At 45.3% G+C, this 25774-nt stretch overlaps 10 non-coding genes across 10 annotated transcripts; all 10 read left to right on the top strand.

Annotated features, from left to right (window-relative positions):
* The first annotated feature begins 486 nt into the window (after positions 1 to 486).
* Positions 487 to 580, top strand: LOC127676419 (small nucleolar RNA SNORD116). The gene has a single exon (XR_007975897.1). It is a non-coding gene; the product is annotated as a small nucleolar RNA SNORD116 (small nucleolar RNA).
* A 2550-nt stretch (positions 581 to 3130) lies between these two features.
* On the top strand, positions 3131 to 3224 carry LOC127677079 (small nucleolar RNA SNORD116). Its single transcript, XR_007976481.1, has one exon. It is a non-coding gene; the product is annotated as a small nucleolar RNA SNORD116 (small nucleolar RNA).
* Positions 3225 to 5776: 2552 nt separating this feature from the next.
* On the top strand, positions 5777 to 5870 carry LOC127677080 (small nucleolar RNA SNORD116). The gene has a single exon (XR_007976482.1). It is a non-coding gene; the product is annotated as a small nucleolar RNA SNORD116 (small nucleolar RNA).
* Positions 5871 to 8422: 2552 nt separating this feature from the next.
* On the top strand, positions 8423 to 8516 carry LOC127677081 (small nucleolar RNA SNORD116). The gene has a single exon (XR_007976483.1). It is a non-coding gene; the product is annotated as a small nucleolar RNA SNORD116 (small nucleolar RNA).
* A 2546-nt stretch (positions 8517 to 11062) lies between these two features.
* On the top strand, positions 11063 to 11156 carry LOC127676389 (small nucleolar RNA SNORD116). Its single transcript, XR_007975868.1, has one exon. It is a non-coding gene; the product is annotated as a small nucleolar RNA SNORD116 (small nucleolar RNA).
* A 2550-nt stretch (positions 11157 to 13706) lies between these two features.
* LOC127677082 (small nucleolar RNA SNORD116) lies at positions 13707 to 13800 on the top strand. The gene has a single exon (XR_007976484.1). It is a non-coding gene; the product is annotated as a small nucleolar RNA SNORD116 (small nucleolar RNA).
* A 2547-nt stretch (positions 13801 to 16347) lies between these two features.
* Positions 16348 to 16441, top strand: LOC127677084 (small nucleolar RNA SNORD116). The gene has a single exon (XR_007976486.1). It is a non-coding gene; the product is annotated as a small nucleolar RNA SNORD116 (small nucleolar RNA).
* Positions 16442 to 18988: 2547 nt separating this feature from the next.
* LOC127677085 (small nucleolar RNA SNORD116) lies at positions 18989 to 19082 on the top strand. The gene has a single exon (XR_007976487.1). It is a non-coding gene; the product is annotated as a small nucleolar RNA SNORD116 (small nucleolar RNA).
* Positions 19083 to 21633: 2551 nt separating this feature from the next.
* Positions 21634 to 21727, top strand: LOC127677086 (small nucleolar RNA SNORD116). The gene has a single exon (XR_007976488.1). It is a non-coding gene; the product is annotated as a small nucleolar RNA SNORD116 (small nucleolar RNA).
* Positions 21728 to 24277: 2550 nt separating this feature from the next.
* Positions 24278 to 24371, top strand: LOC127677087 (small nucleolar RNA SNORD116). The gene has a single exon (XR_007976489.1). It is a non-coding gene; the product is annotated as a small nucleolar RNA SNORD116 (small nucleolar RNA).
* Positions 24372 to 25774: the final 1403 nt, after the last annotated feature.

Consider the following 25774-nt stretch of genomic DNA (forward strand, 5'->3'; position numbering starts at 1 on the left):
AGGACTCAGTAAGCTCATCTTCATTCTTGCTTTGCATGGGTCCCACTAAAATGGCGGCATGTGCTCTTGCTGTCTTCACAGGGTGGCATTCCTTTCCAGCAAGGGCCCGTGGTGACACTCAGAAGAAATGAACACACCAACATTGGTTGACTGGTCATGGCACCGCACTGATCATCCGATGAACTGGTAACTGTTGCTGCCTTGCTCAAGGGTACCTTAGAGAAAAGGTATGGAACACATGAATTTGCTCCAGGAACTCAATGTGCTCAGGTCTTGGTAGAGCTGTGAGGAACTGTATGGTTTGTGCCCTGTGCTTTAGGGACAAGAAGCAGGATCAGGGCCTCTGGTTCTCCCTTGTTTGGAGCTTAGGCCGATTGATTGATCCCTAGAAATGAATGAGCAATGGCCGGCAGTTCCTTGCTCTCCCAACACCCAAGCACTCCAGAGTACCCACAAGGTCTTTGTGAAAGGCATTGCAGAGTGTTTGGATCGATGATGATTCCCAGTCAAACATTCCTTGGAAAAGATGAACAAAATGAGTGAAAACTCAGTACCGCAACTCTCATCGAAACTGAGGTCCGGCACCTGGGGTCCTCCACGCCCTATGGGCACCAGAAACAGGCAGGCCAAGCACCCCTTTGCCCTTGCTTCCTCGGGCTTTAGCCAGACACACTAAAAATGGGTATGTGCTTGTCCTACTCCTCAGGAAACCATGGCCGAGGCCATGGCAGGCCCTTTTGTTCTTGTGGCTTGCTCCGGTAAATTTTGATGACATTCTTGGCAGGGACTTAGAAGGTAGAGCCGCTTGCTCTAGGAGTGTTGTGCTGCCCTAAAGGACACTGGAATTTGAAGCAGAAGGAATAGGTTTGGCACCAAAGTTTGGCTCTTCATATGGGTTTGAGGCTTTTCTGAAATGCTGACATGAATGATAACACACTTGTGTTGCCAGGCAGAGAGACAATGGAGTGCAGGCTGCAGGAGAAGTGTAGCCTGATTGAGTAGCATAGCTTGGGCACTTTTATAGACTGTGGAAGATTAAAGTGGACAAGAGGGGACTTTGTGGCCTGAAGTCTGCAAGATTCCCACGCAAATAGCTTAGAAATAGGGCAAGGTTGATCAATTAGAGATGATGCTAGACATGTCTCCTGGAAGGTTCCACCTGATTGACACAATTCCTTATGTCCCTGGATTCATAAGCCGTTGGTGGACTCAAGTCAAAGCATGAGATTTGCAGACCTGTGACTGAAATTGATGTGTGGAGGGAGATTGGGCAGGAACCTCCACATTTAATGAATGCATTTGTCTTAAATAGTGTGGTGGAGATATCCGTTAATTCGGGTGTTTGAGATATCCCTTGATATCTTTCCACATTGTTCCAGGCCTCCTTCACAATGGCAAAGTTACAGATCCTTGAGATCTGCTCACAATGGTAGGCTTATGAGAAAATACCGGAACCATCTTCCTTCAAAACTACAAACTCATGGATCATGGGACTATTATATTTTCTGAGATAGTGATTTAAATCTACCTTAAAGCCAATTGCTAGCTGTTCATAGGAGGAAATGCTCAATGGGTCTCAGGATATCCTTGAAACCTATCTTGAGACCAATGTTCATTGGCACTTTCAAAGAAAAACTGGAATTTTTAAATGGAGGTTGCATAGTTGATTAAATTTATGGCCATGAGTCAATTTGCACCATGGATTAGAGGATCTAAGTCCCAATGTGGCATGCCTCTGTAGGTGCTACTGAGGGGTTTGTCATGATAATTCTTTTCAGCAAGTAAAAATCATTGCATAGCAGATAAACTATGGTGGTCCCATGAAAGAGGAACTATTCACAAGAGACAAAAGAGAAGACAAAAGATGGACCAAAGAGGCATGAAACCACCACTGAGAGCTTATCAAGGAAAGTGAGAGAGCCACACAGAAACACACACAAAGAAACACAGAAAAACACCCCCCCACAAGCCCCCACATACGCACCTCTATACACACACACTCATAACATACACACACCAAGAGACAGAGACAAAGACGGAGAGAGAGCTAGAGAAAAATATTGAGAGGGAGATACAGAGAGTCAGAGATATATGTTGTTCCAGGGCCAGTAAAGCCTGCTACTTATGAGCTTGAAAGCAGATTCAGTTTACTTGTTTGATTTCTGCCTCATTCCAGTAGCCAGTTGAAGAAGTCAGAGTAGGATAAGAGCCATGATGGAAGATACTTATGTGGACCAGATCGACATCCCTGAAAGGACATATTTGTGGTGAACTGCCCCAGAGCCGACTCCACATTCTCACCTTTTATACTGAAGCAGAAGTGTGATTGCCCATGTTATGCAATTTTCTTGCTACATGCTGTATCATGTGCCCTGAATTTCTTGTTAATATAGTAGAGAACTGTTGTCGATTAGGTTGGTGTTCAGGTCATCTTGGAATTTGCGGTTCATCAGTGGAGCAGCTCACATTTCATCCTTAAGGCATTGGATGGAGGTGAAGGCACAGCAAGCACTTGATAACAAAGAGCGTGCTATGTCCCCAGCCGAGGTCAGAGTGGACACATAGCCCCTATGTGTATTGAGGAAGCCTACCGGTTGACAAGAGCAGGAGTGTAATGGGTGTCTGTAAAATCTGACAAGCCCAAAGGACTCAGTAAGCTTATCTTCATTCTTGCTTTGCATGGGACCCACTAAAATGGCGGCATGTGCTCTTGCTGTCTTCACAGGGTGGCATTCCTTTCCAGCCAGGGCCCGTGGTGACACTCAGAAGAAATGAACACACCAACATTGGTTGACTGGTCATGGCACCGCACTGATCATCCGATGAACTGGCTAACTGTTGCTGCCTTGCTCAAGGGTACCTTAGAGAAAGGTAAGGAACACATGAATTTGCTCCAGGAACTCAATGTGCTCAGGTCTTGGTAGAGCTGTGAGGAACGGTACGGTTTGTGCCCTGTGCTTTAGGGGCACGAAGCAGGATTAGGGCCTCTGGTTCTCCCTTGTTTGGAGCTTAGGCCGATTGATTGATCCCTAGAAATGAATGGGCAATGGCCGGCAGTTCCTTGCTCTCCCAACACCCAAGCACTCCAGAGTACCCACAAGGTCTTTGTGAAAGGCACTGCAGAGTGCTTGGATCGATGATGATTCCCAGTCAAACATTCCTTGGAAAAGCTGAACAAAATGAGTGAAAACTCAGTACCGCAACTCTCATCGAAACTGAGGTCCGGCACCTGTGGTCCTCCAGGTCCTATGGGCATCAGAAACAGGCAGGCCAAGCACCCCTTTGCACTTGCTTCCTCGGGCTTTAGCCAGACACACTAAAAATGGGTATGTGTTTGTCCTACTCCTCAGGAAACCATGGCCGAGGCCATGGCAGGCCCTTTTGTTCTTGTGGCTTCCTCCCGTAGCTTTTGATGACATTCTTGGCAGGGACTTAGAAGGTAGAGCCGCTTGCTCTAGGAGTGTTGTGCTGCCCTAAAGGACACTGGAATTTGAAGCAGAAGGAATAGGTTTGGCACCAAAGTTTGGCTCTTCATATGGGTTTGAGGCTTTTCTGAAATGCTGACATGAATGATAACACACTTGTGTTGCCAGGCAGAGAGACAATGGAGTGCAGGCTGCAGGAGAAGTGTAGCCTGATTGAGTAGCATAGCTTGGGCACTTTTATAGACTGTGGAAGATTAAAGTGGACAAGAGGGGACTTTGTGGCCTGAAGTCTGCAAGATTCCCACGCAAATAGCTTAGAAATAGGGCAAGGTTGATCAATTAGAGATGATGCTAGACATGTCTCCTGGAAGGTTCCACCTGATTGACACAATTCCTTATGTCCCTGGATTCATGAGCCGTTGTTGGACTCAAGGCAAAGCATGAGATTTGCAGACCTGTGACTGAAATTGATGTGTGGAGGGAGATTGGGCAGGAACCTCCACATTTAATGAATGCATTTGTCTTAAATAGTGTGGTGGAGATATCCGTTAAATCGTGTATTTGAGATATCCCTTGATATCTTTCCACATTGTTCCAGGCCTCCTTCACAATGGCAAAGTTACAGATCCTTGAGATCTGCTCACAATGGTAGGCTTATGAGAAAATACTGGAACCATCTTCCTTCAAAACTACAAACTCATGGATCATGGTACTATTATATTTTCTGAGATAGTGATTTAAATCTACCTTAAATCCAATTGCTAGCTGTTCATAGGAGGAAATGCTCAATGGGTCTCAGGATATCCTTGAAACCTATCTTGAGACCAATGTTCATTGGCACTTTCAAAGAAAAACTGGAATTTTTAAATGGAGGTTGCATAGTTGATTAAATTTATGGCCATGAGTCAATTTGCACCATGGATTAGAGGATCTAAGTCCCAATGTGGCATGCCTCTGTAGGTGCTACTGAGGGGTTTGTCATGATAATTCTTTTCAGCAAGGAAAAATCATTGCATAGCAGATAAACTATGGTGGTCCCATGAAAGACGAACTATTCACAAGAGACAAAAGAGAAGACAAAAGATGGACCAAAGAGGCATGAAACCACCACTGAGAGCTTATCAAGGAAAGTGAGAGAGCCACACAGAAACACACACAAAGAAACACAGAAAAACACCCCCCCACAAGCCCCCACATACGCACCTCTATACACACGCACTCATAACATACACACACCAAGAGACAGAGACAAAGACGGAGAGAGAGCTAGAGAAAAATATTGAGAGAGAGATACAGAGAGTCAGAGATATATGTTGTTCCAGGGCCAGTAAAGCCTGCTACTTATGAGCTTGAAAGCAGATTCAGTTTACTTGTTTGATTTCTGCCTCATTCCAGTAGCCAGTTGAAGAAGTCAGAGAAGGATAAGAGCCATGATGGAAGATACTTATGTGGACCAGATCAACATCCCTGAAAGGACATATTTGTGGTGAACTGCCCCAGAGCTGACTCCACATTCTTACCTTTTATACTGAAGCAGAAGTGTGATTGCCCATGTTAGTGCAATTTTCTTGCTACATGCTGTATCATGTGCCCTGAATTTCTTGTTAATATAGTAGAGAACTGTTGTCCAGTAGGTTGGTGTTCAGGTCATCTTGGAATTTGCGGTTCATCAGTGGAGCAGCTCACATTTCATCCTTAAGGCCTTGGATGGAGGTGAAGGCCTAGCAAGCACTTGATAACAAAGGGCGTGCTATGTCCCCAGCCGAGGTCAGAGTGGACACATAGCCCCTATGTGTATGGAGGAAGCCTACAGGTTGACAAGAGCAGGAGAGTTATGGGTGTCTGTAAAATCTGACAAGCCCAAAGGACTCAGTAAGCTTATCTTCATTCTTGCTTTGCATGGGACCCACTAAAATGGCGGCATGTGCTCTTGCTGTCTTCACAGGGTGGCATTCCTTTCCAGCCAGGGCCTGTGGTGACACTCAGAAGAAATGAACACACCAACATTGGTTGACTGGTCATGGCACCGCACTGATCATCCGATGAACTGGCTAACTGTTGCTGCCTTGCTCAAGGGTACCTTAGAGAAAAGGTAAGGAACACATGAATTTGCTCCAGGAACTCAATGTGCTCAGGTCTTGGTAGAGCTGTGAGGAACGGTACGGTTTGTGCCCTGTGCTTTAGGGACACGAAGCAGGATTAGGGCCTCTGGTTCTCCCTTGTTTGGAGCTTAGGCCGATTGATTGATCCCTAGAAATGAATGGGCAATGTCCGGCAGTTCCTTGCTCTCCCAACACCCAAGCACTCCAGAGTACCCACAAGGTCTTTGTGAAAGGCACTGCAGAGTACTTGGATCGATGATGATTCCCAGTCAAACATTCCTTGGAAAAGCTGAACAAAATGAGTGAAAACTCAGTACCGCAACTCTCATCGAAACTGAGGTCCGGCACCTGTGGTCCTCTAGGTCCTATGGGCATCAGAAACAGGCAGGCCAAGCACCCCTTTGCACTTGCTTCCTCGGGCTTTAGCCAGACACACTAAAAATGGGTATGTGTTTGTCCTACTCCTCAGGAAACCATGGCCGAGGCCATGGCAGGCCCTTTTGTTCTTGTGGCTTCCTCCCGTAGATTTTGATGACATTCTTGGCAGGGACTTAGAAGGTAGAGCCGCTTGCTCTAGGAGTGTTGTGCAGCCCTAAAGGACACTGGAATTTGAAGCAGAAGGAATAGGTTTGGCACCAAAGTTTGGCTCTTCATATGGGTTTGATGCTTTTCTGAAATGCTGACATGAATGATAACACACTTGTGTTGCCAGGCAGAGAGACAATGGAGTGCAGGCTGCAGGAGAAGTGTAGCCTGATTGAGTAGCATAGCTTGGGCACTTTTATAGACTGTGGAAGATTAAAGTAGACAAGAGGGGACTGTGTGGCCTGAAGTCTGCAAGATTCCCACGCAAATAGCTTAGAAATATAGCAAGGTTGATCAATTAGAGATGATGCTAGACATGTCTCCTGGAAGGTTCCACCTGATTGACACAATTCCTTATGTCCCTGGATTCATGAGCCGTTGGTGGACTCAAGTCAAAGCATGAGATTTGCAGACCTGTGACTGAAATTGATGTGTGGAGGGAGATTGGGCAGGAACCTCCACATTTAATGAATGCATTTGTCTTAAATAGTGTGGTGGAGATATCCTTTAAATCGTGTGTTTGAGATATCCCTTGATATCTTTCCACATTGTTCCAGTCCTCCTTCACAAAGTCAAAGTTACAGATCCTTGAGATCTGCTCACAATGGTAGGCTTATGAGAAAATACCGGAACGATCTTCCTTCAAAACCACAAATTCATGGATCATGGTACTATTATATTTTCTGAGATAGTGATTTAAATCTACCTTAAAGCCAATTGCTAGCTGTTCATAGGAGGAAATGCTCAATGGGTCTCAGGATATCCTTGAAACCTAGCTTGAAACCAATGTTCATTGGCACTTTCAAAGAAAAACTGGAATTTTTAAATGGAGGTTGCATAGTTGATTAAATTTATGGCCAGGAGTCAATTTGCACCATGGATTAGAGGATCTAAGTCCCAATGTGGCATGCCTCTGTTGGTGCTACTGAGGGGTTTGTCATGATAATTCTTTTCAGCAAGGAAAAATCATTGCATAGCAGATAAACTATCGTGGTCCCATGAAAGACGAACTATTCACAAGAGACAAAATAGAAGACAAAAGATGGACCAAAGAGGCATGAAACCACCACTGAGAGCTTATCAAGGAAAGTGAGAGAGCCAAACAGAAACACACACAAAGAAACACAGACAAACACCCCCCCCACAAACCCCCACATACGCACCTCTATACACACACACTCATAACATACACACACCAAGAGACAGAGACAAAGACGGAGAGAGAGCTAGAGAAAAATATTGAGAGAGAGATACAGAGAGTCAGAGAGATATGTTGTTCAAGGGCCAGTAAAGCCTGCTACTTATGAGCTTGAAAGCAGAATCAGTTTACTTGTTTGATTTCTGCCTCATTCCAGTAGCCAGTTGAAGAAGTCAGAGTAGGATAAGAGCCATGATGGAAGATACTTATGTGGACCAGATCGACATCCCTGAAAGGACATATTTGTGGTGAACTTCCCCAGAGCCGATTCCACATTCTCACCTTTTATACTGAACCAGAAGTGTGATTGCCCATGTTAGTGCAATTTTCTTGCTACATGCTGTATCATGTGCCCTTAATTTCTTGTTAATATAGTAGAGAACTGTTGTCGAGTAGGTTGGTGTTCAGGTCATCTTGGAATTTGCGGTTCATCAGTGGAGCAGCTCACATTTCATCCTTAAGGCCTTGGATGGAGGTGAAGGCCCAGCAAGCACTTGATAACAAAGGGCGTGCTATGTCCCCAGCCGAGGTCAGAGTGGACACATAGCCCCTATGTGTATGGAGGAAGCTTAAAGGTTGACAAGAGCAGGAGTGTTATGGGTGTCTGTAAAATCTGACAAGCCCAAAGGACTCAGTAAGCTCATCTTCATTCTTACTTTGCATGGGTCCCACTATAATGGCGGCATGTGCTCTTGCTGTCTTCACATGGTGGCATTTCTTTCCAGCAAGGGCCCGTGGTGACACTCAGAAGAAATGAACACACCAACATTGGTTGACTGGTCATGGCACCGCATTGATCATCCGATGAACTGGCTAACTGTTGCTGCCTTGCTCAAGGGTACCTTAGAGAAAAGGTAAGGAACACATGAATTTGCTCCAGAACTCAATGTGCTCAGGTCTTGGTAGAGCTGTGAGGAACTGTACGGTTTGTGCACTGTGCTTTAGGGACACGAAGCAGGATTAGGGCCTCTGGTTCTCCCTTGTTTGGAGCTTATGCCGATTGATTGATCCCTAGAAATGAATGGGCAATGGCCGGCAGTTCCTTGCTCTCCCAACACCCAGGCACTCCAGAGTACCCACAAGGTCTTTGTGAAAGGCACTGGAGAGTGCTTGGATCGATGATGATTCCCAGTCAAACATTCCTTGGAAAAGCTGAACAAAATGAGTGAAAACTCAGTACCGCAACTCTCATCGAAACTGAGGTCCGGCACCTGGGGTCCTCCAGGTCCTATGGGCATCAGAAACAGGCAGGCCAAGCACCCCTTTGCCCTTGCTTCCTCGGGCTTTAGCCAGACACACTAAAAATGGGTATGTGCTTGTCCTACTCCTCAGGAAACCATGGCCGAGGCCATGGCAGGCCCTTTTGTTCTTGTGGCTTGCTCCCGTAGCTTTTGATGACATTCTTGGCAGGGACTTAGAAGGTAGAGCCGCTTGCTCAAGGAGTGTTGTGCAGCCCTAAAGGACACTGGAATTTGAAGCAGAAGGAAAAGTTTTGGCACCAAAGTTTGGCTCTTCATATGGGTTTGAGGCTTTTCTGAAATGCTGACATGAATGATAACACACTTGTGTTGCCAGGCAGAGAGACAATGGAGTGCAGGCTGCAGGAGAAGTGTAGCCTGATTGAGTAGCATAGCTTGGGCACTTTTATAGACTGTGGAAGATTAAAGTGGACAAGAGGGGACTTTGTGGCCTGAAGTCTGCAAGATTCCCACGCAAATAGCTTAGAAATAGAGCAAGGTTGATCAATTAGAGATGATGCTAGACATGTCTCCTGTAAGGTTCCACCTGACTGACACAATTCCTTATGTCCCTGGATTCATGAGCCGTTGGTGGACTCAAGTCAAAGCATGAGATTTGCAGACCTGTGACTGAAATTGATGTGTGGAGGGAGATTGGGCAGGAACCTCCACATTTAATGAATGCATTTGTCTTAAATAGTGTGGTGGAGATATCCGTTAAATCGGGTGTTTGAGATATCCCTTGATATCTTTCCACATTGTTCCAGGCCCCCTTCACAATGTCAAAGTTACAGATCCTTGAGATCTGCTCACAATGGTAGGCTTATGAGAAAATACCGGAACGATCTTCCTTCAAAACTACAAACTCATGGATCATGGTACTATTATATTTTCGGAGATAGTGATTTAAATCTACCTTAAAGCCAATTGCTAGCTGTTCATAGGAGGAAATGCTCAATGGGTCTCAGGATATCCTTGAAACCTATCTTGAGACCAATGTTCATTGGCACTTTCAAAGAAAAACTGGAATTTTTAAATGGAGGTTGCATAGTTGATTAAATTTATGGCCATGAGTCAATTTGCACCATGGATTAGAGGATCTAAGTCCCAATGTGGCATGCCTCTGTTGGTGCTACTGAGGGGTTTGTCATGATAATTCTTTTCAGCAAGGAAAAATCATTGCATAGCAGATAAACTATGGTGGTCCCATGAAAGACGAACTATTCACAAGAGACAAAAGAGAAGACAAAAGATGGACCAAAGAGGCATGAAACCACCACTGAGAACTTATCAAGGAAAGTGAGAGAGCCACACAGAAACACACACAAAGAAACACAGACAAACACTCCCCCACAAACCCCCACATACGCACCTCTATACACACACACTCATACACACACCAAGAGACAGAGACAATGACGGAGAGAGAGCTAGAGAAAAATATTGAGAGAGAGATACAGAGTGTCAGAGAGATATGTTGTTCCAGGGCCAGTAAAGCCTGCTACTTATGAGCTTGAAAGCAGAATCAGTTTACTTGTTTGATTTCTGCCTCATTCCAGTAGCCAGTTGAAGAAGTCAGAGTAGGATAAGAGCCATGATGGAAGATCCTTATGTGGACCAGATCGACATCCCTTAAAGGACATATTTGTGGTGAACTGCCCCAGCGTTGACTCCACATTCTCACCTTTTATACTGAAGCAGAAGTGTGATTGCCCATGTTAGTGCAATTTTCTTGCTACATGCTGTATCATGTGCCCTTAATTTCTTGTTAATATAGTAGAGAACTGTTGTCGAGTAGGTTGGTGTTCAGGTCATCTTGGAATTTGTGGTTCATCAGTGGAGCAGCTCACATTTCATCCTTAAGGCCTTGGATGGAGGTGAAGGCCCAGCAAGCACTTGATAACAAAGGGCGTGCTATGTCCCCAGCCGAGGTCAGAGTGGACACATAGCCCCTATGTGTATGGAGGAAGCCTACAGGTTGACAAGAGCAGGAGTGTTATGGGTGTCTGTAAAATCTGACAAGCCCAAAGGACTCAGTAAGCTCATCTTCATTCTTGCTTTGCATGGGTCCCACTAAAATGGCGGCATGTGCTCTTGCTGTCTTCACAGGGTGGCATTCCTTTCCAGCAAGGGCCCGTGGTGACACTCATAAGAAATAAACACACCAACATTGGTTGACTGGTCATGGAACCACATTGATCATCCGATGAACTGGCTAACTGTTGCTGCCTTGCTCAAGGGTACCTTAGAGAAAGGTAAGGAACACATGAATTTGCTCCAGGAACTCAATGTGCTCAGGTCTTGGTAGAGCTGTGAGGAACTGTAGGGTTTGTGCACTGTGCTTTAGGGACTCGAAGCAGGATTAGGGCCTCTGGTTCTCCCTTGTTTGGAGCTTAGGCCGATTGATTGATCCCTAGAAATGAATGGGCAATGGCCGGCAGTTCCTTGCTCTCCCAACACCCAAGCACTCGAGAGTACCCACAAGGTCTTTGTGAAAGGCACTGCAGAGTGCTTGGATCGATGATGATTCCCAGTCAAACATTCCTTGGAAAAGCTGAACAAAATGAGTGACAACTCAGTACCGCAACTCTCATCGAAACTGAGGTCCGGCACCTGGGGTCCTCCAGGTCCTATGGGCATCAGAAACAGGCAGGTCAAGCACCCCTTTGCACTTGCTTCCTCAGGCTTTAGCCAGACACATTAAAAATTGGTATGTGTTTGTCCTACTCCTCAGGAAACCATGGCCGAGGCCATGGCAGGCCCTTTTGTTCTTGTGGCTTCCTCCCGTAGCTTTTGATGACATTCTTGGCAGGGACTTAGAAGGTAGAGCCGCTTGCTCAAGGAGTGTTGTGCAGCCCTAAAGGACACTGGAATTTGAAGCAGAAGGAATAGGTTTGGCACCAAAGTTTGGCTCTTCATATGGGTTTGAGGCTTTTCTGAAATGCTGACATGAATGATAACACACTTGTGTTGCCAGGCAGAGAGACAATGGAGTGCAGGCTGCAGGAGAAGTGTAGCCTGATTGAGTAGCATAGCTTGGGCACTTTTATAGACTGTGGAAGATTAAAGTGGACAAGAGGGGACTTTGTGGCCTGAAGTCTGCAAGATTCCCACGCATATAGCTTAGAAATAGAGCAAGGTTGATCAATTAGAGATGATGCTAGACATGTATCCTGGAAGGTTCCACCTGATTGACACAATTCCTTATGTCCCTGGATTCATGAGCCGTTGGTGGACTCAAGTCAAAGCATGAGATTTGCAGACCTGTGACTGAAATTGATCTGTGGAGGGAGATTGGGCGGGAATCTCCACATTTAATGAATGCATTTGTCTTAAATAGTGTGGTGGAGATACCCGTTAAATCGTGTGTTTGAGATATCCCTTGATATCTTTCCACATTGTTCCAGGCCTCCTTCACAATGTCAAAGTTACAGATCCTTGAGATCTGCTCACAATGGTAGGCTTATGAGAAAATACCGGAACGATCTTCCTTCAAAACTACAAACTCATGGATCATGGTACAATATATTTTCTGAGATAGTGATTTAAATCTACCTTAAAGCCAATTGCTAGCTGTTCATAGGAGGAAATGCTCAATGGGTCTCAGGATATCCTTGAAACCTAGCTTGAGACCAATGTTCATTGGCACTTTCAAAGAAAAACTGGAATTTTTAAATGGAGGTTGCATAGTTGATTAAATTTATGGCCATGAGTCAATTTGCACCATGGTTTAGAGGATCTAAGTCCCAATGTGGCATGCCTCTGTTGGTGCTACTGAGGGGTTTGTCATGATAATTCTTTTCAGCAAGGAAAAATCATTGCATAGCAGATAAACTATGGTGGTCCCATGAAAGACGAACTTTTCACAAGAGACAAAAGAGAAGACAAAAGATGGAACAAAGAGGCATGAAACCACCACTGAGAGCTTATCAAGGAAAGTGAGAGAGCCACACAGGAACACACACAAAGAAACACAGACAAACACCCCCCACTAACCCCCACATACGCACCTCTATACACACACACTCATAACATACACACACCAAGAGACAGAGACAAAGACGGAGAGAGAGCTAGAGAAAAATATTGAGAGAGAGATACAGAGAGTCAGAGAGATATGTTGTTCCAGGGCCAGTAAAGCCTGCTACTTATGAGCTTGAAAGCAGAATCAGTTTACTTGTTTGATTTCTGCCTCATTCCAGTAGCCAGTTGAAGAAGTCAGAGTAGGATAAGAGCCATGATGGAAGATCCTTATGTGGACCAGATCGACATCCCTTAAAGGACATATTTGTGGTGAACTTCCCCAGAGCCGATTCCACATTCTCACCTTTTATACTGAAGCAGAAGTGTGATTGCCCATGTTAGTGCAATTTTCTTGCTACATGCTGTAGCATGTGCCCTTAATTTCTTGTTAATATAGTAGAGAACTGTTGTCCAGTAGGTTGGTGTTCAGGTCATCTTGGAATTTGCGGTTCATCAGTGGAGCAGCTCACATTTCATCCTTAAGGCCTTGGATGGAGGTGAAGGCCCAGCAAGCACTTGATAACAAAGGGCGTGCTATGTCCCCAGCCGAGGTCAGAGTGGACACATAGCCCCTATGTGTATCGAGGAAGCCTACAGGTTGACAAGAGCAGGAGTGTTATGGGTGTCTGTAAAATCTGACAAGCCCAAAGGACTCAGTAAGCTCATCTTCATTCTTGCTTTGCATGGGTCCCACTAAAATGGCGGCATGTGCTCTTGCTGTCTTCACAGGGTGGCCTTCCTTTCCAGCAAGGGCCCGTGGTGACACTCAGAAGAAATGAACACACCAACATTGGTTGACTGGTCATGGCACCGCACTGATCATCCGATGAACTGGCTAACTGTTGCTGCCTTGCTCAAGGGTACCTTAGAGAAAAGGTACGGAACACATGAATTTGCTCCAGGAACTCAATGTGCTCAGGTCTTGGTAGAGCTGTGAGGAACTGTACGGTTTGTGCACTGTGCTTTAGGGACACGAAGCAGGATTAGGGCCTCTGGTTCTCCCTTGTTTGGAGCTTATGCCGATTGATTGATCCCTAGAAATGAATGGGCAATGGCCAGCAGTTCCTTGCTCTCCCAACACCCAAGCACTCCAGAGTACCCACAAGGTCTTTGTGAAAGGCACTGCAGAGTGCTTGGATCGATGATGATTCCCAGTCAAACATTCCTTGGAAAAGCTGAACAAAATGAGTGAAAACTCAGTACCGCAACTCTCATCGAAACTGAGGTCCGGCACCTGGGGTCCTCCAGGTCCTTTGGCCATCAGAAACAGGCAGGCCATGCACCCCTTTGCCCTTGCTTCCTCGTTCTTTAGCCAGACACACTAAAAATGGGTATGTGCTTTTCCTACTCCTCAGGAAACCATGGCCGAGGCCATGGCAGGCCCTTTTGTTCTTGTGGCTTGCTCCCGTAGCTTTTGATGACATTCTTGGCAGGGACTTAGAAGGTAGAGCCGCTTGCTCAAGGAGTGTTGTGCAGCCCTAAAGGACACTGGAATTTGAAGCAGAAGGAAAAGGTTTGGCACCAAAGTTTGGCTCTTCATATGGGTTTGAGGCTTTTCTGAAATGCTGACATGAATGATAACACACTTGTGTTGCCAGGCAGAGAGACAATGGAGTGCAGGCTGCAGGAGAAGTGTAGCCTGATTGAGTAGCATAGCTTGGGCCCTTTTATAGACTGTGGAAGATTAAAGTGGACAAGAGGGGACTTTGTGGCCTGAAGTCTGCAAGATTCCCACGCAAATAGGTTAGAAATAGAGCAAGGTTGATCAATTAGAGATGATGCTAGACATGTCTCCTGTAAGATTCCACCTGATTGACACAATTCCTTATGTCCCTGGATTCATGAGCCGTTGGTGGACTCAAGTCAAAGCATGAGATTTGCAGACCTGTGACTGAAATTGATGTGTGGAGGGAGATTGGGCAGGAACCTCCACATTTAATGAATGCATTTGTCTTAAATCGTGTGGAGGAGATATCCGTTAAATCGTGTGTTTGAGATATCCCTTGATATCTTTCCACATTGTTCCAGGCCTCCTTCACAATATCAAAGTTACAGATCCTTGAGATCTGCTCACAATGGTAGGCTTATGAGAAAATACCGGAACGATCTTCCTTCAAAACTACAAACTCATGGATCATGGTACTATTATATTTTCTGAGATAGTGATTTAAATCTACCTTAAAGCCAATTGCTAGCTGTTCATAGGAGGAAATGCTCAATGGGTCTCAGGATATCCTTGAAACCTAGCTTGAGACCAATGTTCATTGGCACTTTCAAAGAAAAACTGGAATTTTTAAATGGAGGTTGCATAGGTGATTAAATTTATGGCCATGAGTCAATTTGCACCATGGATTAGAGGATCTAAGTCCCAATGTGGCATGCCTCTGTTGGTGCTACTGAGGGGTTTGTCATGATAATTCTTTTCAGCAAGGAAAAATCATTGCATAGCAGATAAACTATGGTGGTCCCATGAAAGACGAACTATTCACAAGAGACAAAAGAGAAGACAAAAGATGGACCAAAGAGGCATGAAACCACCACTGAGAGCTTATCAAGGAAAGTGAGAGAGCCACACAGAAACACACACAAAGAAACACAGACAAACACTGCCCCACAAACCCCCACATACGCACCTCTATACACACACACTCATACACACACCAAGAGACAGAGACAAAGACGGAGAGAGAGCTAGAGTAAAATATTGAGAGAGAGATACAGAGAGTCAGAGAGATATGTTTTTCCAGGGCCAGTAAAGCCTGCTACTTATGAGCTTGAAAGCAGAATCAGTTTACTTGTTTGATTTCTGCCTCATTCCAGTAGCCAGTTGAAGAAGTCAGAGTAGGATAAGAGCCATGATGGAAGATCCTTATGTGGACCAGATCGACATCCCTGAAAGGACATATTTGTGGTGAACTTCCCCAGAGCCGATTACACATTCTCACCTTTTATACTGAACCAGAAGTGTGATTGCCCATGTTAGTGCAATTTTCTTGCTACATGCTGTATCATGTGCCCTTAATTTCTTGTTAATATAGTAGAGAACTGTTGTCGAGTAGGTAGGTGTTCAGGTCATCTTGGAATTTGCGATTCATCAGTGGAGCAGCTCACATTTCATCCTTAAGGCCTTGGATGGAGGTGAAGGCCCAGCAAGCACTTGATAACAAAGGGCGTGCTATGTCCCCAGCCGAGGTCAGAGTGGACACATAGCCCCTATGTGTATGGAGGAAGCCTACAGGTTGACAAGAGCAGGAGTGTTATGGGTGTCTGTAAAATCTGACAAGCCCAAAGGACTCAGTAAGCTCATCTTCATTCTTGCTTTGCATGGGTCCCACTAAAATGGCGGCATGTGCTCTTGCTGTCTTCACAGGGTGGCATTCCTTTCCAGCAAGGGCCCGTGGTGACACTCAGAAGAAATGAACACACCAACATTGGTTGACTGGTCATGGCACCGCACTGATCATCCGATGAACTGGCTAACTGTTGCTGCCTTGCTCAAGGGTACCTTAGAGAAAAGGTAAGGAACACATGAATTTGCTCCAGGAACTCAATGTGCTCAGGTCTTGGTAGAGCTGTGAGGAACTGTACGGTTTGTGCACTGTGCTTTAGGGACACGAAGCAGGATTAGGGCCTCTGGTTCTCCCTTGTTTGGAGCTTATGCCGATTGATTGATCCCTAGAAATGAATGGGCAATGGCCGGCAGTTCCTTGCTCTCCCAACACCCAAGCACTCCAGAGTACCCACAAGGTCTTTGTGAAAGGCACTGCAGAGTGCTGGGATCGATGATGATTCCCAGTCAAACATTCCTTGGAAAAGCTGAACAAAATGAGTGAAAACTCAGTACCGCAACTCTCATCGAAACTGAGGTCCGGCACCTGGGGTCCTCCAGGTCCTTTGGGCATCAGAAACAGGCAGGCCAAGCACCCCTTTGCCCTTGCTTCCTCGTGCTTTAGCCAGACACACTAAAAATGGGTATGTGCTTGTCCTACTCCTCAGGAAACCATGGCCGAGGCCATGGCAGGCCCTTTTGTTCTTGTGGCTTGCTCCCGTAGCTTTTGATGACATTCTTGGCAGGGACTTAGAAGGTAGAGCCGCTTGCTCAAAGAGTGTTGTGCAGCCCTAAAGGACACTGGAATTTGAAGCAGAAGGAAAAGGTTTAGCACCAAAGTTTGGCTCTTCATATGGGTTTGAGGCTTTTCTGAAATGCTGACATGAATGATAACACACTTGTGTTTCCAGGCAGAGAGACAATGGAGTGCAGGCTGCAGGAGAAGTGTAGCCTGATTGAGTAGCATAGCTTGGGCCCTTTTATAGACTGTGGAAGATTAAAGTGGACAAGAGGGGACTTTGTGGCCTGAAGTCTGCAAGATTCCCACGCAAATAGCTTAGAAATAGAGCAAGGTTGATCAATTAGAGATGATGCTAGACATGTCTCCTGTAAGGTTCCACCTGACTGACACAATTCCTTATGTCCCTGGATTCATGAGCCGTTGGTGGACTCAAGTCAAAGCATGAGATTTGCAGACCTGTGACTGAAATTGATGTGTGGAGGGAGATTGGGCAGGAACCTCCACATTTAATGAATGCATTTGTCTTAAATAGTGTGGTGGAGATATCCGTTAAATCGGGTGTTTGAGATATCCCTTGATATCTTTCCACATTGTTCCAGGCCCCCTTCACAATGTCAAAGTTACAGATCCTTGAGTTCTGCTCACAATGGTAGGCTTATGAGAAAATACCGGAACGATCTTCCTTCAAAACTACAAACTCATGGATCATGGTACTATTATATTTTCGGAGATAGTGATTTAAATCTACCTTAAAGCCAATTGCTATCTGTTGATAGGAGGAAATGCTCAATGTGTCTCAGGATATCCTTGAAACCTATCTTGAGACCAATGTTCATTGGCACTTTCAAAGTAAAACTGGAATTTTTAAATGGAGGTTGCATAGTTGATTAAATTTATGGCCATGAGTCAATTTGCACCATGGATTAGAGGATCTAAGTCCCAATGTGGCATGCCTCTGTTGGTGCTACTGAGGGGTTTGTCATGATAATTCTTTTCAGCAAGGAAAAATCATTGCATAGCAGATAAACTATGGTGGTCCCATGAAAGACGAACTATTCACAAGAGACAAAAGAGAAGACAAAAGATGGACCAAAGAGGCATGAAACCACCACTGAGAGCTTATCAAGGAAAGTGAGAGAGCCACACAGAAACACACACAAAGAAACACAGACAAACACTGCCCCACAAACCCCCACATACGCACCTCTATACACACACACTCATACACACACCAAGAGACAGAGACAAAGACGGAGAGAGAGCTAGAGAAAAATATTGAGAGAGAGATACAGAGAATCAGAGAGATATGTTGTTCCAGGGCCAGTAAAGCCTGCTACTTATGAGCTTGAAAGCAGAATCAGTTTACTTGTTTGATTTCTGCCTCATTCCAGTAGCCAGTTGAAGAAGTCAGAATAGGATAAGAGCCATGATGGAAGATCCTTATGTGGACCAGATCGACATCCCTGAAAGGACATATTTGTGGTGAACTTCCCCAGAGCCGATTCCACATTCTCACCTTTTATACTGAAGCAGAAGTGTGATTGCCCATGTTAGTGCAATTTTCTTGCTACATGCTATATTATGTGCCCTTAATTTCTTGTTAATATAGTAGAGAACTGTTGTCGAGTAGGTTGGTGTTCAGGTCATCTTGGAATTTGCGGTTCATCAGTGGAGCAGCTCACATTTCATCCTTAAGGCCTTGGATGGAGGTGAAGGCCCAGCAAGCACTTGATAACAAAGGGCGTGCTATGTCCCCAGCCGAGGTCAGAGTGGACACATAGCCCCTATGTGTATGGAGGAAGCCTACAGGTTGACAAGAGCAGGAGTGTTATGGGTGTCTGTAAAATCTGACAAGCCCAAAGGACTCAGTAAGCTCATCTTCATTCTTGCTTTGCATGGGTCCCACTAAAATGGCGGCATGTGCTCTTGCTGTCTTCACAGGGAGGCATTCCTTTCCAGCAAGGGCCCGTGCTGACACTCAGAAGAAATGAACACACCAACATTGGTTGACTGGTCATGGCACCGCACTGATCATCCGATGAACTGGCTAACTGTTGCCGCCTTGCTCAAGTGTACCTGAGAGAAAAGGTAAGGAACACATGAATTTGCTCCAGGAACTCAATGTGCTCAGGTCTTGGTAGAGCTGTGAGGAACTGTACGGTTTGTGCCCTGTGCTTTAGGGACACGAAGCAGGATTAGGGCCTCTGGTTCTCCCTTGTTTGGAGCTTATGCCGATTGATTGATCCCTAGAAATGAATGGGCAATGGCCGGCAGTTCCTTGCTCTCCCAACACCCAGGCACTCCAGAGTACCCACAAGGTTTTTGTGAATGGCCCTGCAGAGTGCTTGGATCGATGATGATTCCCAGTCAAACATTCCTTGGAAAAGCTGAACAAAATGAGTGAAAACTCAGTACCGCAACTCTCATCGAAACTGAGGTCCGGCACCTGGGGTCCTCCAGGTCCTATGGGCATCAGAAACAGGCAGGCCAAGCACCCCTTTGCCCTTGCTTCCTCGGGCTTTAGCCAGACACACTAAAAATGGGTATGTGCTTGTCCTGCTCCTCAGGAAACCATGGCCGAGGCCATGGCAGGCCCTTTTGTTCTTGTGGCTTGCTCCCGTAGCTTTTGATGACATTCTTGGCAGGGACTTAGAAGGTAGAGCCGCTTGCTCAAGGAGTGTTGTGCAGCCCTAAAGGACACTGGAATTTGAAGCAGAAGGAAAAGGTTTGGCACCAAAGTTTGGCTCTTCATATGGGTTTGAGGCTTTTCTGAAATGCTGACATGAATGATAACACACTTGTGTTGCCAGGCAGAGAGACAATGGAGTGCAGGCTGCAGGAGAAGTGTAGCCTGATTGAGTAGCATAGCTTGGGCCCTTTTATAGACTGTGGAAGATTAAAGTGGACAAGAGGGGACTTTGTGGCCTGAAGTCTGCAAGATTCCCACGCAAATAGCTTAGAAATAGAGCAAGGTTGATCAATTAGAGATGATGCTAGACATGTCTACTGTAAGGTTCCACCTGACTGACACAATTCCTTATGTCCCTGGATTCATGAGCCGTTGGTGGACTCAAGTCAAAGCATGAGATTTGCAGACCTGTGACTGAAGTTGATGTGTGGAGGGAGATTGGGCAGGAACCTCCACATTTAATGAATGCATTTGTCTTAAATAGTGTGGTGGAGATATCCGTTAAATCGTGTGTTTGAGATATCCCTTGATATCTTTCCACATTGTTCCAGGCCTCCTTCACAATGTCAAAGTTATAGATCATTGAGATCTGCTCACAATGGTAGGCTTATGAGAAAACACCGGAATGATCTTCCTTCAAAACTACAAACTCATGGATCATGGTACTATTATATTTTCTAAGATAGTGATTTAAATCTACCTTAAAGCCAATTGCTAGCTGTTCATAGGAGGAAATGCTCAATGGGTCTCAGGATATCCTTGAAACCTAGCTTGAGACCAATGTTCATTGGCACTTTCAAAGAAAAACTGGAATTTTTAAATGGAGGTTGCATAGTTGATTAAATTTATGGCCATGAGTCAATTTGCACCATGGTTTAGAGGATCTAAGTCCCAATGTGGCATGCCTCTGTTGGTGCTACTGAGGGGTTTGTCATGATAATTCTTTTCAGCAAGGAAAAATCATTGCATAGCAGATAAACTATGGTGGTCCCATGAAAGACGAACTTTTCACAAGAGACAAAAGAGAAGACAAAAGATGGACCAAAGAGGCATGAAACCACCACTGAGAGCTTATCAAGGAAAGTGAGAGAGCCACACAGGAACACACACAAAGAAACACAGACAAACACCCCCCACAAACCCCCACATACGCACCTCTATACACACACACTCATAACATACACACACCAAGAGACAGAGACAAAGACGGAGAGAGAGCTAGAGAAAAATATTGAGAGAGAGATACAGAGAGTCAGAGAGATATGTTGTTCCAGGGCCAGTAAAGCCTGCTACTTATGAGCTTGAAAGCAGAATCAGTTTACTTGTTTGATTTATGCCTCATTCCAGTAGCCAGTTGAAGAAGTCAGAGTAGGATAAGAGCCATGATGGAAGATCTTTATGTGGACCAGATCGACATCCCTTAAAGGACATATTTGTGGTGAACTTCCCCAGAGCCGATTCCACATTCTCACCTTTTATACTGAAGCAGAAGTGTGATTGCCCATGTTAGTGCAATTTTCTTGCTACATGCTGTAGCATGTGCCCTTATTTTCTTGTTAATATAGTAGAGAACTGTTGTCGAGTAGGTTTGTGTTCAGGTCATCTTGGAATTTGCGGTTCATCAGTGGAGCAGCTCACATTTCATCCTTAAGGCCTTGGATGGAGGTGAAGGCCCAGCAAGCACTTGATAACAAAGGGCGTGCTATGTCCCCAGCCGAGGTCAGAGTGGACACATAGCCCCTATGTGTATGGAGGAAGCCTACAGGTTGACAAGAGCAGGAGTGTTATGGGTGTCTGTAAAATCTGACAAGCCCAAAGGACTCAGTAAGCTCATCTTCATTCTTGCTTTGCATGGGTCCCACTAAAATGGCGGCATGTGCTCTTGTTGTCTTCACAGGGTGGCATTCCTTTCCAGCAAGGGCCCGTGGTGACACTCAGAAGAAATGAACACACCAACATTGGTTGACTGGTCATGGCACCGCACTGATCATCCGATGAACTGGCTAACTGTTGCTGCCTTGCTCAAGGGTACCTTAGAGAAAAGGTAAGGAACACATGAATTTGCTCCAGGAACTCAATGTGCTCAGGTCTTGGTAGAGCTGTGAGGAACTGTACGGTTTGTGCACTGTGCTTTAGGGACACGAAGCAGGATTAGGGCCTCTGGTTCTCCCTTGTTTGGAGCTTATGCCGATTGATTGATCCCTAGAAATGAATGGGCAATGGCCGGCAGTTCCTTGCTCTCCCAACACCCAAGCACTCCAGAGTACCCACAAGGTCTTTGTGAAAGGCACTGCAGAGTGCTTGGATCGATGATGATTCCCAGTCAAACATTCCTTGGAAAAGCTGAACAAAATGAGTGAAAACTCAGTACCGCAACTCTCATCGAAACTGAGGTCCGGCACCTGGGGTCCTCCAGGTCCTTTGGCCATCAGAAACAGGCAGGCCAAGCACCCCTTTGCCCTTGCTTCCTCGTGCTTTAGCCAGACACACTAAAAATGGGTATGTGCTTTTCCTACTCCTCAGGAAACCATGGCCGAGGCCATGGCAGGCCCTTTTGTTCTTGTGGCTTGCTCCCGTAGCTTTTGATGACATTCTTGGCAGGGACTTAGAAGGTAGAGCCGCTTGCTCAAGGAGTGTTGTGCAGCCCTAAAGGACACTGGAATTTGAAGCAGAAGGAAAAGGTTTAGCACCAAAGTTTGGCTCTTCATATGGGTTTGAGGCTTTTCTGAAATGCTGACATGAATGATAACACACTTGTGTTTCCAGGCAGAGAGACAATGGAGTGCAGGCTGCAGGAGAAGTGTAGCCTGATTGAGTAGCATAGCTTGGGCCCTTTTATAGACTGTGGAAGATTAAAGTGGACAAGAGGGGACTTTGTGGCCTGAAGTCTGCAAGATTCCCACGCAAATAGCTTAGAAATAGAGCAAGGTTGATCAATTAGAGATGATGCTAGACATGTCTCCTGTAAGGTTCCACCTGACTGACACAATTCCTTATGTCCCTGGATTCATGAGCCATTGGTGGACTCAAGTCAAAGCATGAGATTTGCAGACCTGTGACTGAAATTGATGTGTGGAGGGAGATTGGGCAGGAACCTCCACATTTAATGAATGCATTTGTCTTAAATAGTGTGGTGGAGATATCCGTTAAATCGGGTGTTTGAGATATCCCTTGATATCTTTCCACATTGTTCCAGGCCCCCTTCACAATGTCAAAGTTACAGATCCTTGAGATCTGCTCACAATGGTAGGCTTATGAGAAAATACCGGAACGATCTTCCTTCAAAACTACAAACTCATGGATCATGGTACTATTATATTTTCGGAGATAGTGATTTAAATCTACCTTAAAGCCAATTGCTATCTGTTCATAGGAGGAAATGCTCAATGTGTCTCAGGATATCCTTGAAACCTATCTTGAGACCAATGTTCATTGGCACTTTCAAAGAAAAACTGGAATTTTTAAATGGAGGTTGCTTTGTTGATTAAATTTATGGCCATGAGTAAATTTGCACCATGGTTTAGAGGATCTAAGTCCCAATGTGGTATGCCTCTGTTGGTGCTACTGAGGGGTTTGTCATGATAATTCTTTTCAGCAAGGAAAAATCATTGCATAGCAGATAAACTATGGTGGTCCCATGAAAGACGAACTTTTCACAAGAGACAAAAGACAAGACAAAAGATGGCACAAAGAGGCATGAAACCACCACTGAGAGCTTATCAAGGAAAGTGAGAGAGCCACACAGGAACACACACAAAGAAACACAGACAAACACCCCCCACAAACCCCCACATACGCACCTCTATACACACACACTCATAACATACACACACCAAGAGACAGAGACAAAGACGGAGAGAGAGCTAGAGAAAAATATTGAGAGAGAGATACAGAGAGTCAGAGAGATATGTTGTTCCAGGGCCAGTAAAGCCTGCTACTTATGAGCTTGAAAGCAGAATCAGTTTACTTGTTTGATTTCTGCCTCATTCCAGTAGCCAGTTGAAGAAGTCAGAGTAGGATAAGAGCCATGATGGAAGATCCTTATGTGGACCAGATCGACATCCCTTAAAGGACATATTTGTGGTGAACTTCCCCAGAGCCGATTCCACATTCTCACCTTTTATACTGAAGCAGAAGTGTGATTGCCCATGTTAGTGCAATTTTCTGCTACATGCTGTAGCATGTGCCCTTAATTTCTTGTTAATATAGTAGAGAACTGTTGTCGAGTAAGTTGGTGTTCAGGTCATCTTGGAATTTGCGGTTCATCAGTGGAGTAGCTCACATTTCATCCCTAAGGCCTTGGATGGAGGTGAAGGCCCAGCAAGCACTTGATAACAAAGGGCGTGCTATGTCCCCAGCCGAGGTCAGAGTGGACACATAGCCCCTATGTGTATCGAGGAAGCCTACAGGTTGACAAGAGCAGGAGTGTTATGGGTGTCTGTAAAATCTGACAAGCCCAAAGGACTCAGTAAGCTCATCTTCATTCTTGCTTTGCATGGGTCCCACTAAAATGGTGGCATGTGCTCTTGCTGTCTTCACAGGGTGGCCTTCCTTTCCAGCAAGGGCCCGTGGTGACACTCAGAAGAAATGAACACACCAACATTGGTTGACTGGTCATGGCACCGCACTGATCATCCGATGAACTGGCTTACTGTTGCTGCGTTGCTCAAGGGTACCTTAGAGAAAAGGTAAGGAACACATGAATTTACTCCAGGAACTCAATGTGCTCAGGTCTTGGTAGAGCTGTGAGGAACTGTACGGTTTGTGCACTGTGCTTTAGGGACACGAAGCAGGATTAGGGCCTCTGGTTCTCCCTTGTTTGGAGCTTAGGCCGATTGATTGATCCCTAGAAATGAATGGGCAATGGCCGGCAGTTCCTTGCTCTCCCAACACCCAAGCACTCCAGAGTACCCACAAGGTCTTTGTGAAAGGCACTGCAGAGTGCTTGGATCGATGATGATTCCCAGTCAAACATTCCTTGGAAAAGCTGAACAAAATGAGTGAAAACTCAGTACCGCAACTCTCATCGAAACTGAGGTCCGGCACCTGGGGTCCTCCAGGTCCTATTGGCATCAGAAACAGGCAGGCCAAGCACCCCTTTGCCCTTGCTTCCTCGGGCTTTAGCCAGACACACTAAAAATGGTTATGTGCTTGTCCTACTCCTCAGGAAACCATGGCCGAGGCCATGGCAGGCCCTTTTGTTCTTGTGGCTTGCTCCCGTAGCTTTTGATGACATTCTTGGCAGGGACTTAGAAGGTAGAGCTGCTTGCTCAAGGAGTGTTGTGCAGCCCTAAAGGACACTGGAATTTGAAGCAGAAGGAAAAGGTTTGGCACCAAAGTTTGGCTCTTCATATGGGTTTGAGGCTTTTCTGAAATGCTGACATGAATGATAACACACTTGTGTTTCCAGGCAGAGAGACAATGGAGTGCAGGCTGCAGGAGAAGTGTAGCCTGATTGAGTAGCATAGCTTGGGCACTTTTATAGACTGTGGAAGATTAAAGTGGACAAGAGGGGACTTTGTGGCCTGAAGTCTGCAAGATTCCCACGCAAATAGCTTAGAAATAGAGCAAGGTTGATCAATTAGAGATGATGCTAGACATGTCTCCTGGAAGGTTCCACCTGATTGACACAATTCCTTATGTCCCTGGATTCATGAGCCGTTGGTGGACTCAAGTCAAAGCATGAGATTTGCAGACCTGTGACTGAAATTGATCTGTGGAGGGAGATTGGGCAGGAACCTCCACATTTAATGAATGCATTTGTCTTAAATAGTGTGGTGGAGATATCCGTTAAATCGTGTGTTTGAGATATCCCTTGATATCTTTCCACATTGTTCCAGGCCTCCTTCACAATGTCAAAGTTACAGATCCTTGAGATCTGCTCACAATGGTAGGCTTATGAGAAAATACCGGAACGATCTTCCTTCAAAACTACAAACTCATGGATCATGGTACTATTATATTTTCTGAGATAGTGATTTAAATCTACCTTAAAGCCAATTGCTAGCTGTTCATAGGAGGAAATGCTCAATGGGTCTCTGGATATCCTTGAAACCTAGCTTGAGACCAATGTTCATTGGCACTTTCAAAGAAAAACTGGAATTTTTAAATGGAGGTTGCATAGTTGATTAAATTTATGGCCAGGAGTCAATTTGCACCATGGATTAGAGGATCTAAGTCCCAATGTGGCATGCCTCTGTTGGTGCTACTGAGGGGTTTGTCATGATAATTCTTTTCAGCAAGGAAAAATCATTGCATAGCAGATAAACTATGGTGGTCCCATGAAAGACGAACTATTCACAAGAGACAAAAGAGAAGACAAAAGATGGACCAAAGAGGCATGAAACCACCACTGAGAGCTTATCAAGGAGAGTGAGAGAGCCACACAGAAACACACACAAAGAAACACAGACAAACACTCCCCCACAAACCCCCACATACACA

This window comes from Apodemus sylvaticus, chromosome 1, assembly GCF_947179515.1.
Source record: "Apodemus sylvaticus chromosome 1, mApoSyl1.1, whole genome shotgun sequence".
In the NCBI taxonomy this organism is placed as follows: domain Eukaryota; kingdom Metazoa; phylum Chordata; class Mammalia; order Rodentia; family Muridae; genus Apodemus; species Apodemus sylvaticus.